This window comes from Lonchura striata, chromosome 11, assembly GCF_050655825.1.
Source record: "Lonchura striata isolate lonStrDom1 chromosome 11, ASM5065582v1, whole genome shotgun sequence".
Lineage (NCBI taxonomy): Eukaryota > Metazoa > Chordata > Aves > Passeriformes > Estrildidae > Lonchura > Lonchura striata.
In genome coordinates, this window is record NC_140713.1 from 10,749,321 (window position 1) to 10,764,130 (window position 14,810).

Here is a 14,810-nt window from a genome sequence, read left to right on the forward strand (position 1 = left end):
GCAGCATGTAAAGCCAGGTCACTGTGGAGGTGCATCTCCCTCTCACAGCACTGATTCTTTTCCTTAGCAAAATAAAAGCAAAACTGCGATGAAGAGAAAAAGTCCTTCAAGGTATTATGGACCGACAGAATAATACATGGCTTTGGAGCTTTCTGTGAACAAAAGTGACCACCTTTGTGGTTTAAAAACATAAGGAGTTGAGTAAAGCAGTAATAAAGAAAAAAAATTTTTTTTTTTCCTTAAGTGAAAGACACTTTTTACATTAAAGAGTGAACAATGTTCTCAATAGATCCACCTAGTGGAATCGAGCAAATTCTGCTTCCAGAATAAAGGCACAGCATTTATAAACCTATGCAGGACATACTTCTGTGCCCATCTTCCATTCAGCACAACAGGGGCTCCCATACCCTCCGAGAGAGCAAGAGTGAAAGCTGCAGTAAGTCTCAGTACAAGCACAATGTAGAAGATCAGGAGACAACTGTTGCTCCAGGATTTAAACTTTAACATTTAAATTTATGTGGAATTGGTATAGCAGGTCTCCTTCTCCAGCTGTAATCACCAGGAATTATGGTTGATAAAGAGGAGAAAGTGCTGGGAAAATATCCAAAAGAATAGCTGAACTTCAACTTAAAGTGCATTACCACTGACTTATCTCTTGTAGCAAATTCACATTGAGCCTGTTCTCAGCCTGTCAGAGCTCTTCAGGAGCTATTTAAAAGAGATGGTGAGATCTGAGGTAAGACTCTGGAATAATTTTTTGGGGAAGCATTTCTTCTAACTCAACTATTCTAACCAATATCCCACTTTTCAACAGTTTCTTTAAACTTTTCCCTTTTCTTTCCACCCTGGTCCCAAAGATCACAGCAAACCCTAGACATCTAATGATTATTACTTTGTGCTCATCCCAGCACTTGGCCACTTTCCCTTATTGATGAACTCCAGTGTTCCCAACATGTTGCTTTGACAGATCCTGTTCCATCCGAGCTGTCCCTTTCCTCTGCCAGTTGCATGCAGTCCCCTGTGCTGCCTGTGCCTCCCTCCTGGCTCCCAGCCTCCCCCCAGAACCTCCTCCATTGTCAGACACCACCTTGTTTAAGGTGTTGTGCATCAAAAAATGTGCAGATTTCTTTAATGGAAAGAGTTCAATTTTAAGGATGTGTTGGAAATGTTGGTGTCTTTAACTTTTAAGCTGTGGTTTCGCACCTTAAGTCCTGTGTGACACTAATTAAGGCCATGATACCTTTTCCCTTCACCATCTGACCCGGCCCGTGTGCGAGGTGCATCACTCACCTGGCAGGGAGCTCTGTGCTGCCGGCTGGAGAACACAGCAAAGGTGACCCTGATTGCCTCATGTGAGCCACTTCAGCAGGTGCCAGTGTCTGCACAGCAATTCCTTGTCTCCACTGGGCTGGTGGCTGAGGCTGGAGAAAGCCTGGGATATTTTGGGAGGACCTGAACCAGGCCACAAGCCATTTTGGCGAGGTTTTCCCCCGTGGTGGGACTGAAGGCGTGTCCCCTCAGGGCTCCAGCACACACAGCCTGTGCCATGTGAGGTGCACTCCAAGTTGGGTCTCCCCCTCACCCACAGTGCCAGGGCTGTCCCTGGCAGCCGTGCCTTTGGTGATGGCAGAAAGCACTGCCAGAAAGGCTGGGACAGGGCTGGGAGCCTGAGGGCAGGGCAGAGCTCACCCTCAGCTGGCCTGAGACACCCTGGTGGCACGGCCCTTGCCTCCTGCCCACACCCACCCGCAGGGACACCATCCCGGGGGTACAGAACAGCTCTTTTTAAACTCATATTAATTGCACGGCTCCTATGAACTGGTGAGGCTGCTTTTGTCTGAAGAGATGTGATTTATGTCCAGTGGTTTGGTGTACCCTCAGCACAGGGAGCAGCCATTCAGCTCAACCTGTGCTCCTGGTCCCTGTGTGCGCAGTCTGCAGCGTGGCCGTGCCCGGGCCAGGCAAGCACATGGAGCTGCAGAGGGTCCCACAGAGGGGCAGGGATGGTGGCTGGGCAGTGGAGAGCAGCTGGGGCTGTGCCAGGCAGGCACAGGGAGCTGCAGAGGGTCCCAAGAGGAGCAGGGATGGTGGCTGGGCAGTGGAGAGCAGCTGGGGCTGTGCCAGGCAGGCACAGGGAGCTGCAGAGGGTCCCAAGAGGAGCAGGGATGGTGGCTGGGCAGTGGAGAGCAGCTGGGGCTGTGCCAGGCGGGCACACAGAGCTGCAGAGGGTCCCAAGAGGGGCAGGGATGGTGGCTGGGCAGTGGAGAGCAGCTGGGGCTGTGCCAGGCGGGCACACGGAGCTGCAGAGGGTCCCAAGAGGAGCAGGGATGGTGGCTGGGCAGTGGAGAGCAGCTGGGGCTGTGCCAGGCGGGCACACGGAGCTGCAGAGGGTCCCACAGAGGGGCAGGGATGGTGGCTGGGCAGTGGAGAGCAGCTGGGGCTGTGCTCAATGCAACTGAGTGTCCCAGCAGAGCATGGTGTGGTGCAGACACCCTGAGAAAAGCTGGGATGGAAATTCAGTGTTGTTGCTTTGCATACAAGAGTTGTTTTTACCAATTCCAAGTAATATTTCTGTCTCCAATTTTTTTATTTTCCCCTAAATAGCTTTAATGAAAATTATACTCCTCTCATTTAGTTTGTTCTATCCTCAAGCTCAACCACTGCACCTGCTCTTTGAAAGGAGCACTCTGGATGTCCAGGTACAGACCCAGGACCAAAAAGTTCTACTTAAACTGATGCCCAAGAATATGAAAAACTATTTCCTGGAAGACAAAATTATATCCCTGGTGTTGTGGTTAGGGAGGCTCCACCATATTATGCCGTAGGTTCTTTTTCAGGGTTGCTTTCTGTGAGTGCTAATAAAACAAAGAGGACTATCTCACATCCTCACAGGAGACTGGGCACTTGAAAGTTATTTAGGCAACATCCCTGGAGAATTGCAGAGGCTCTGGGAGTGGGACAAAGGACAGAGCTGGCTATGATATGTATGTGAAAAATATACATCAATACAGAGTGACACCAGTGCAGAGCAGAACATCTGAAAACTGATGAGGTGGAGAGCTCTCTGTGTAATGCAAAGCACCTGAATGATGTGTGCACACACAAAGATTTGTTCAGCTCTGCTCATATCTAGCCCTCTTGGACAGTTGGATTTGATTTGCCATTTTCCTGCCAAAATATTGTTGCTGTACCTCAGCACCTGGCCTTTCTTCAAAGAAATTGCACATGACTCTCCTGTCCCCACCTAAACCAGTCCAGAATATGAGTTCAGGAGAGGTTAGAGGAACCTTCTTTAATAAAAACCACATTTTTAATAATTTAAAGACTCAAAAATAAAGACTTCTATATTTAAAAAATTCCTGTTTCCATAATACTGTTCCTATATAGCTGCTCACCCACCTTGAAATGAAGACTGTTACAATCAACCTGCTGGCTTAGAATGAGAGGGTCACACAAGAAGGCAACTAACACTGTCTGCACAGCCAGCAGAGGGAGGCAAACAGTATCATTGGGTTTGATTACGTTATTTTAAACAGAATTTTAAGGATTTCTCAACCAAATGGGAAACTGGTTTCCTAAAAAGTAATACAATAAATAGTTAGGGTAAGTACTTCCACCAAAGTTTTACAACAGCAAAGGTGATGTCAAAGAACACCAACACTAGGACCTTTATAATTTCCTTTCTGTTAAGCTCAAGGGGCTTTAAGGCTTCAGGTATTTATTTTCAATTTTCTCACTTAACCCAAAAGGTTTTTTTTCCAGATACTATTTAATTTTACATAAGATACTTGAGGTTTTTGGGGTTTTTTTTGTGGAAAGCATCTTTGCATAATTAGAAGTATTTGAAGGAAAGCCATCTCTGAAACAACTGGGAAGTAACACCAAAATGTAGGAATTGTCTGAGATGGTTGAAAACTTACTCTGTCTAAAGAGCTGAGAAAGGACAATTCTCTCCAGCGAGTGTTCAACATTCCTTCTAACAACATATATTTACCCCATGAAGGAGAAAAAAGAGTTAACAGGATGGAAATTTCTAACTTAAAAATTAGAGGATGAAAGAAAAAGTGGTCAGTGAAAAGGATCGAAGCAAAGACAGGTATCCTTATGCCCTAAATTAGAAATAGAAAACACAAGCAAACAATGCTTGAAATTTTCAAATATGTTAGGAATTATATGGAAACCCCAGAGAATTCAAACAACCTACCCATTTTCCAGGAACATTGCAAATTAAGGGATCTTTTCCCTTAACATTGCATTTCTTCCTCATGTTGCATTTAAGCATCAGCTGATGCAGTTGGAGAGCATCATTTTAAGGTACAAGTTGGACCCTGGAAGAGCCCTCAAGGATCACAAGGCATGAGCGTGTACGGCCGTGTTGTTTCACACCTCTTTAGCCAGGGCTTGTCTCTCTGAAGCCCCACAGATGTGCCAACAGCTGCGGAGGTGGGTGAGCAGCGGGGGCTGCCCGTCCCTGGAGCCGTGCCAGGGGAGCGCTGCCTGTGGCACTGACAAGGGAGGAGCAGCTGAGATGGGGTAAATCTCAATTCCCAAAGGATGGCAGCCACTGACAGCCACCCATCGAGGTATTCTGCATGGGGATTCTGCACCCGCACTGCCAAACTGCATTTGTAAAAACTCTGTGGGTTTTTTTTTTTTTTTCTGTTTCCACAGTAATTTAAGCTTGAAGCAAATCCCCAAAAGCAGAATGATGCACCAAGCAAAATCAGTGAAGCTCAAAGACTGTGCAAATTGCACAGAGGTGTGAATAGGACTTGTTATGTCTTTTTAGGCATCAAAATATGCCTAACAATGTGTTTCCAACCAAGCTCACAGGAATTTTAAAATGGGCTGCACCCTTTTGCCTCCTCTATGCCCTGTGCTTGGACTACCCAATATATGAGCAGCAATATAGGTTTGAGGTATTTCTTTGTGCAAACAGGCTTACTTTACTGCTTCAGTCAGGGTTTTGCAAGCATTGCACTACTGTAATTAATTTCCAGAATATGGCCCACTGGGCAAAATTCAAGTTACACCAAAAAAAAATCTTGAATAAACCCTTGGAAGCTAAAACTAATCACCACTTTAGAAATCCAAAGGTGATGAGCTTATCTGGGTTATAATAAGCTTTTTAAGAAAAAGTTATCAATCTGTATTTAACCAATAGACAGGAACTGGTTCAAAAAGAGTCTTTCCAATCCATCAGGTAATGAATGCCTATTAAAAAACTATAAATAAGCATTCACCCGAGAGCTTGGAATGGCACTTTGAGAGCCTTTCTGGTCACTCAGGTAAATAATGAGTTTTATATAACCTTTCAGCAAAGATTTTTTTGCAAATGAGGAGATGAAATGCAGAGAAGCTTCTGATTAATGTTAAAGTTGGGGTACAAGCCAATGCACAACTGGGAATTCAAAGTTAAAGTTGGCATTGTTGTTCCCTCACTCTGCTTCTCCTAAGGGCCTAATGTTAAAGACTCTGTTGTCTTTACTTTGAATTGCTTATAATGGTTTCAATTTAAGATTTTATTTATACATGGCATTTCTACTGATGAGTGTTTTGTGCTTTATCTGTTCACCCAGCAGCCACAAAATCCAATAAGTATTGTAGGGAAGAGCAGAAAGCCCCTAACTAATGTGTAGTCAACATGAAAATGCCTACAGTGGTCTCTCATCACAGTCCCCCTCAAATCTACAATCACTGTGCTTGTTCAAATCTAATGATAAGGGAAAATAAAGTCCACAACTCCCTGAACTTTCTGGTATCTCCTTCCATCAATATTTACTAATCTCCAATAAAATCACTCTTATAAAATATTTTGAGCTTTCTTGATGACTAAGAAAAAATATACCCATGAAGAGATCCATTAATTATCTTAAAATCAAATAACCTGGCAACCAGGATATATGGCAAAATTAAATATAAGCCCTTTCCTGGATAGCTCTGCAGTCCTTCCTAAAGGATTGTTTGTCAGCTGTCCTTCACACCTAACACCCTAGGACAAGAAGAGAAAAACAGGTTTCACACCCTGAGGGCTAACAAACTTCATTTATTATATACTTGGAGAATGAAGATTGTACTGCAGGCTCAGGGATGAAAAAAGGGAAACTTCTCCAACTACAACCATGAGACAGACATTTGAAAAAGCTAAAATGGAAAGCAAGAGGTGAAAAAAACATGTTTATATTCAATTGAGATCTTTCCTGATCCTTTTGCTTCTGAAGAAATATATCCTTCCAATTGTTCCATTTTGTGTTAAAACATTTTTTTTATATTTATTAATAATTCAAAAATGTTGTTGTTTAAAAAATATTCATATCATGTGTTCATAGTTTCCATATACATATGTCAAACTTTAGTTTGTTTTACCATTATAATCTAGGAATGGATTTACCCTTTGTTTCTGTTTTCAAATCTCTGAGGAATGTTTGATTAGGTAGGAGGGTTTGTTTTATGCATTACTTGTTCATCATTGCACAAGTGCACAGGCTAAACAAAGTTGGCATACTTCATACTGATTGGTGGAAACAGTGTAGTTAAACAGTGTAGTTAATACAAGGGAATGAGTAATTTCTCAGCACAGCTAATCAGCTGCACAATAGCCATGGATCAGGCAGCACAGCCATATATCACAAATGCATTTTGAGGTAGCTCGTAGCACACACGATTATCTACTCGTATCTGCTGCAATCGTTTCATATTAACACACTCCCTCTGTATTTATTTAATAATGTGGATCTCATGTGCAGCAGTCTATATACATAGCCAGACAGAATACTAGGGATTATCAAGTTAATGGCAAACCCAGGAATGATCTAGCTGGTATATAATGGAAGATATGTCCAGGGTGTTTCAATTTAACAATGTCAGGTGAAAAAGAAAAGCAAGCGCACTGAAGATGACAAAACAGCTTCTGCTGCACTGAAGAACTTAAATCAATTTCATAATTCTATATCTATCACTCCATACATCTATAACTAAGAAATAACAAGATAAATACGTTGTAATATTATTTACCAGGTACTGCATTAACACCTTTCCATACTTTTGTGATGAGCTGTCCTTTATTATAACTTGTAAACCTGTCATTCCTGAAGAAAGTACTTTTAAGAGCTCAGCATCAATACCAGTTCAGAATGGCATCCCTCTGTTAGGAAACAAGGCTGGGTTCAGTAGGAGTTAACATTAACAATTCAAGAGACTGTAGGAGAAATTAGAAACATGAGCCCTCCGTAATGATGATAAAATCAAACTGGCAAATAAATGTATTCTCAAATGTCATAGTAAGAAAATGGATGAATATATGCAACTAAAATGGTCTCTTAAATTTCAAGTGCATGGCCAGGATTCTCAAGAACTTGCTCCTAAATAGAAGAAGCTGAATTAGAAATCTATCAAGTAATCTCAGTACTGCATATCTGCACATGTAATGCAAACTTCATGAAGTCCACAATTTCACCCTACTAGTCTAATCCAAAGCCCATTGGGATCTATTCCTCTGAATTTGATGAGTTTTGGATCAAGCCTTTTGAAGATAAGGAGTGAGCTGGAAACAAAATGATGCCATAAATCAGAATGAGTGGTACAGAATTAAGTAGTACAAAAAATAGCTTTCAGTAGTATATTATGCTAAGGTTATAAAATAAAACAAAATAACACAACAATTGATGTATAAACAGTAAGGAAAAAGATACGCAAATATTTGTGCTATTAAGGAATTAGTGGAATTGCAGTGCTTCACTTTCTTAAAAAATATAGGCTCTATTTTGATATTCACACTTAAGGAAACACTTTGGCTCTGATAAAACCAAGTGGATAATTAAAAATTATAATATTAATTGTACCCTTAACACAGATAAGTAAACTTGGCAAGAAAGTTTTAATGAGTTAAGTGAAAAGGCAATGTCTAAATTAACTGAGTAAATTGGCAAAGGGAAATTTATTGTATATACTGACCCTTTTAACTTGTTTTAATGTCTGAATTTGAACTACATAGATTAGTTTTCATTACATGATACATTAAATTATAAGGATAAAAGTATTCTCCTCAGAATCTGCTTTCTAGGACAGGTTACAGTGCTTACAAATTAATTGTCCTGTAATATGTTATAATAGCAACTCCAAATCCATGGATTCAGTAAAGGTTCCTGAGGGAAATGACAGCTACTGGAATATGTTTAGAAAGTCAATATAAAAGAATAAATGACGATCACACTGAACTTTGCGAAAAATGCAAAGAGTTCTGCAGCACATGAGAGTTGTAGGAATTGCCCGTGCTCCCTGGACGAGGCTGGCTCCTGCACAGCCCCTCTGGAACACCCAAAGGTGTGTGGAGGGTGACACGAGCACCTCTCCCATCCTCACACCCCTGAGAGCTGTGCTGGGCAGGCTGAGGCAGGGGATCTGCTCCCACGGGAAACGACACTCCGTGCTTCTGAAACATGCATGGCACATTCCAGAACAACTTTTGGATAGAAGGACCTCCTGCCAAATCTTGACTGAAAGAGCTGTGACGTAAAAGTCGACATAGATGCACTCCCCTCTGGGACCTGTCTGACTGTATCAGTTTTTAATGTATCTTTCCATTAAATCAAAGATCCAAATGCTAAATCTAGCACTGAGACACAGCAAGGGAATTTGTGACATTCCTCAGAGGACTCGGTGTCCATAAACTAATGAATGGATAAAACTGATCTCAATATTTAGTTTCTCGGTTTTGACAAATACAGTATTGATGATATTTTGTTTAACTGTTTTATAACACCATACTTGTGAAAATTTAACTAAACAGAAACTGCTCAACCAGAAATACACAGCAACAGATACTGGGATTATGTATATAATTAAGAAACAGGCGTGGCAGAAGACCATAATATAGCATGATTTAGAAGTTCAAATCTTTCAGCTCCTACTAAATGCTTTCAAGTACCAAGAAGTTCTGAGCCAGAACCAGCTGAAAACAATGGAAAGATTTCCATTGGTTTAATAAGCAATGAATCAGATTCATAAAAATGAACCAAACTAGTAAATGTGCTGTTGCTCAGAGTGGCTTCTTATAAATAAATATATAAATCACATTTCTCAGTCTGAATCTTCTAATTCTGGAAGGCACACAGCAAAAAACAAAAGAAGGTGATGACTGTACATTCAGAAGGAGAAAAAGGCTTCTTATGGGTCCCTCTTACATAGCTGGCCTAATAAAAACAGGGACATTTAAGATTTGGAAGCTGTTAGAAACTCAGCCACATGCAGTAACAGTGCAGAGTGGATGGTCTGTAATAAACTTCAGAATGTTCAGTTCAGATACAGACATGGAAGTTCAGTTCAGCCAAGTCCACCAGCAAACACGCCCTTAAACCTCCCAGAGGGCATTTAACTACTTCCCACTTCCTCATCACCCGTTTAGGGAGGTGACCCCTGCCAGCCCCCAGTGTGGGGTCATCCCTGCCAACCAGGGCATGACATCCTCCCCTCCTTGGTACCCTTGGAGGAAGAGCAGCTGCTGCCCACCAGTGAGCACAGCAGAGACCTCCTTCCTACCTGGGGGTACAGAAAGGTTTCTTCCATTGCCTCTTACCCAGCAGCCTCAGAAAAAGGGACGCTTCAGCTTTGCGATTTGAAAGTGTGTTAGTCACACACATTCTGGGATGTCTAGGGTGCTGCCACAACAAAACACGGGGAATCTCGTGGAAAAGGAGAAAGAAGTGTTACCTCAGCCACATCCAAACTGTAAATGGGAACGGGCAGGCTGGGGAGCTTTCTGCTGTTCATTCAATACACCGTGAAGTGTCAAAAATCTCTTTTACATGCTTTTTTCCACCTCCCTTTAGAAAAGGACCAGAATTACAACCAAGAAGCTAATAACTTGCTATGAACAGTGGTATTTGTTGAGGCATGCAGTTTCCAAATGGGAATTTGAGCTTGTTTTTATTCTTCACTTAACACTTCCCCTGCCCAGCACAGACGTTTACACTGGTGTTGTTCCGACTATGACAACACACAGAAAGCACATGGCCTAATAACTCCGACTTTAACAGACCCGTGGCTTCTAACAATGCGATTGCAGAGGAATTTGCCCTAAACAAAGCCCAAATACAGAAGCGCCCATCGCAGTTAACAGCAATTAATGTCTCCTCAGAGTGCTACGTGCCTTAACCGCAGCCAGAGGGGATCTCGGGGAGGGGGGAGAGAGACACCTGCGTCTGATGGTCACCAGGCTCCTGGCAGAGCCTCAGCAAGGGAATTACAGCCACAGCATCACAGCCATGCAGTGCGAGCGTCTGGCTCCCCACGAAATGAAACTGGAGCCACCGCCTCCCAAAAAATCTCACACAGCACAGCCCCAGCAGCAGGGGAGAAGCCCTGAAAAACCCACAAGAATTGAATCTATTAGAAATATTCTCACTTGTCCTGTTATGACCCACATAGGAAAGCTTTGGCAAGAGCACATCTCACGCCCAAGGAAGGGTGGTGGTGTAACTGGTTCAAAGTGGTGCTTCCCTGAGCCTTCCTGATCCATCAGCTGGACATGTCCCCAGGCTGCCACCACAGCCCCCCCAGCCCACCCCTCCACAGCCTGCCAGCCCAGGAATGCCACAAAAGGTCCCCTCCGAGCCTGGGCCCCGTCCCCAGCCCTCCTCCTCCTCCAAAGGAGGGCAGTCACCAGCACAACACCCGCTCGCCCCAGTCAGCACCAGTGCAGGCTGCAGTGACAATGTATTGGTTAATAGGTTAATACCAAAGTATTAATAAATGCAGTGGAATTACAGCAAGAGCAGAGGTCTGTATTCATAATATAAATGAATAATTTTCAAAATGTAAAAGTACTAAGGTGCGTTTTCACTTTGTGCTTTATGACACGTACAATATCTTGGCCTGACAAATTAAGATTGACATTTAAAAATGACTAAGAATCCTGTTAGGGCAGGTCTAGAGCATCCATCATTGCTGGTGAGCAGTGTGTGCTCCCACTGAGGGGAGGAGAGACCCTTAAAGGTTTCAACAGAAATCTACCTATCTACAGATAAGCCAGGGGAACATGACAAACCATTTCCTGTTAAAGTGACAATCACCATTTTTAAAGCCACTGACCAAGTATATTTGCTATCTGCATCTGGGCAATTTATAATAATAAGCTATAAGGAAAAAAGAAAAAGTGTAAGAGAAAAATGATGCCTCTTCTGAACTTGGTGTATCATCACAAACCTGTTAACTCTATGTAAGAGGCAACCTAAGGGTATCAAGTTTAAAAAGCACAGAATCAATAAAAAGCCATTAAAAATCAATGTATGAACTGGTTTGCATGCCCTCAGCCATCACTCCTAGGCATTAATGCTCTAATAATTCTCAATTGATATGCACAGAATATGCCAATTTAAATTTATTGGAGTACTTCAAATTTTTAAGTGCTTAACTTTGGAAAAGATTGGCTTTATGGGACCAAAGCAGTGAAGAATGATCAGGAATGTTTAGAATGCCTTACATTTTCAGTAATTTGAAAGAGATTAAAGGAGTAGACATATGAAATTAAGAATGATTTAAAAATCATTGGATCCATTCAAATTGCTAGAAATGCTTGAATTGCAACTAATATTGGTAGTTAGTACACATGCAGGGAAGGGGTCTCTTCTTACATCAATGTCCAAAGGAAATCTCCCACAGCATGAGCCAGTTCTACATGGATACCAAAAAGAAAGAGAACAACTTGCATATTAACAGAAAACACAGCAATTCCGAGTGCAAAACAACCCTTACCACCAAAAATCCCCCAAACCTTCCCAGATTAAAATAATTTCAAAATGTAACAGAATTTGAAATAGACTCTCTGGTTAGAAATTCTGGTTGTTATTAATTTTTTATTTCTGCTTGACAATAAAATGTTTTGCAAAAGACTCGAGTGGAAACATCTGGAAACACATAAAACCCCTCAGTGGAGGGAGGGCAAGCCGTGGTCCCTGTGTGTGGGGCAGATGGGAGCTGTGAGGGAGGCTGCCAACCCAGACACTGTGGGAGGCTCCTGACCCCTGGGAAACACTGACCTGTCCTTCAGGCTCCTGCTGATTCAGGATTGTCACCTTCAGTTTTAGAACTCCTCTCTAAGTACTGGAGGCACAGATATTTGCAGTATCCCACAGCCTATCCCAGGAAGGGCACAGTGCCTGCTCTGTTTCTTAAAAGCAAATGCATGGCTACATTTACTTTTTCTTCGTATTCACTCCTGGAAAATATACCTAGAGGGGAAAATTTAAGAACTGGTATTAACAGCTCAGAAACACCACGATAAAAGCTGGAAAAATAAGGCATTTAAAAGGGTTAAGGTAAAATAATAAACTGTTATTAAGCCTATTAAGAGTTTTAAAACATCATTGTTTATGGCATGATAGAGCTTGGCTTTTTATGGGTGTTTCATTTGTACATTTTACTTATTCTGCTTCTATTTAACGATGCTTTGGATCTCCTCTTTAAAGCCCTCGGTAATGTACTGATTTCATCTGAATCTGCTAACCCTACTTTTAAAATAATGGTGCAACAAAACAGAGGTTAACATTTCATAACTTTGAACCACAAGCAGAAAGGCTAAAATTTTATGAAGGCCCTCAAAAATAATACCCATTTCATAAGCTATAACATATACAGAATTAAACTTGTGTCTTCATTCAGTATCAGCTGGGAAGATGAAAGGCACTTTAAAAGCTCCACGTTCTTAGTCTGTGCCTGAATAGCCAGCTGCTGCTGTCCCCTCTCTGCCCTGGGGAGGGCTGTGCCATGTGGGGATGCTCTCAGGGGACCACCCTGTGCACCGCCCGGTGACACAGCCCCCAGAGTCCACTCCTGAATTCAGCCCATGCACCACACCCAAGTGACCAAGACATAATAGAGCAATCTTTTATTAATGTTACTAAAATTCTGGCAGGAGTAAACAATCAACGCTTTATGGATTTGGATTTGTAATTTAACTTCTTTTGCAATGCTCTTACTGCTACTTCTCTGCAATTCTTTCTCTGTGTATTATCCTACACTTGCTAGATCTTAGCTGAGGAAAGAAGGGGGAAAAAAACCCACAACTTCTATCCGGTGAGACACTTTATCAAGAAAATTCTACAAGAAATTGGTTGTTACCTGCAGATAACAACTGGTTTGTTAGTTAATGGCTAGAGGCAAAGCCAAGGCCAGTTAATGCTCCAGCTGTCCAGTCATTAACTGCAGTAAAGACTGATTTTGAGGAGGTTATTGCCGTGATAAAATATCCTCAAAAGATTATAACAGCAATAGTGTACAGGAAAAAAAAAGTATTAGTGGCTATAGTGTGACTGAATGGCTGCATTTGAAAAATTGGTCATTCCCTGGCGGTTCATAACCGATTTTCCACCAGTCAAAAAGCAAGTTGTGCTCTGTTAGGTTTATTGTACAAGGCAATAAAAATATTGGCCAGGTTAAATTGTCAGCATGTTATGACATTAACCATTCTTTTACTGTGCTTAATTTAAGTGTTACTATGATTCATTATGGAAAGAAACTGTCCTTTGCAAGTAAACAGGCATTTCAGCACTGGGAACAGACAGCAATAATAAATCTGAATGCAAAATTAAATTTCACTTGATGACTTTCCCCTCTCTTCATAACGATCACCTTTTTTTCTTTTTTTTTCTTTATAGAAATACTTTTGAATTCTTGGCTATTTAGTTTGCAAGATTGTCTTCCAAAGTTTGCATTATTGATGTGATGCCTGGCAGCAGTACTCTACTTAAGAGTGTGACAGCATTTCCATTAAAAAAACCTTTTTGATGGCTCACTTGGCCATCAAAAGTCGCCTTGTGTTTCATTTGGCATGCGGAGCTGCAGACCCAGTGCAGAGCTGAACCATGTGAGCTGTTCCTCTCTCTCTCTCTCCTGCTTAAGGTCAGCAATGCACATGCAAAAAATGTGCATACATGATTTCTGTGCACATGGTTCCGTAAATCTGGATCTGTTTGTATTAAATTACAGGGAAATATGCAAAGTTCTGCAGATTTCTATGTTAATTTGCATGCTTTTATCATAAAGGCTATGTGCTATCATAGTAATCTTAATATACATTGACAGACTACACCATAACCACTCCAAAAAGCCATTAGGGTTTATTTTATAAATGTATAATAAGAATCCTTGGTAGATTCAGCATTGCACAACTCAATTTTTTTATTATTATTATTTGCTGACACCTGTAACAGAAGAGGAGCCATTGAACTTTACAGCACTAAAGCATCAGATTCATTTTCCACAGAATTTGGAGCAGTTAGGCTGAAATTTTCACTGAAATTTAAGTTACTTAATTCCAAGACACTGCTTTGAAGATTCACATCTAAATGATCCAATAAACAAATTTCGGTGGGATCTACTGGCATCCTGGCTCCTCTGAAAATGATATTTAAGCACTCCGGAGTTTTGACATAGTTTCAATTTCACTCTTGCTCCAAGAACTACCAATTATACCAGTGAGGGATTTTACCAATATAAATTATGGTATAATTCATCCTATTGTATCAAGGCTTCACAGTCCAAGCAGTCACCACAAAGTCCTGTACACTGCAAATCCCAAGGTATTCCATAGTTAAGGTTACCTTCAATTTCCTAGTCATGCTTAATGCAATTCTAAAGCTAAATGCTTTATTTTTAAATACTAACATCCTTAGGCATGAGTGAATTGTGAACTTTTCTGCTACACTGAACTAGATTAAATGATTGTGTTCAGACTTTTAAAAATCATGTCAGAAGAGGCTCCAAGCCTGCACACACCTCCCTGAGAACCTGCTGCACCAGCAGGTGCCAGAAAA

At 41.5% G+C, this 14,810-nt stretch overlaps 1 protein-coding gene across 1 annotated transcript in view; it reads right to left on the reverse strand.

Moving 5' to 3' along the window:
• The window catches only part of ZNF536 (zinc finger protein 536), a 361,403-nt gene extending 349,005 nt beyond the window's left edge, over nucleotides 1-12,398 (reverse strand). The window contains exon 1 of the mRNA XM_021540651.4: nucleotides 12,036-12,398. The gene's annotated coding sequence lies outside the window, so the exon portion shown is untranslated. The remainder of the gene's footprint in view (nucleotides 1-12,035) is intronic.
• Nucleotides 12,399-14,810: the final 2,412 nt, after the last annotated feature.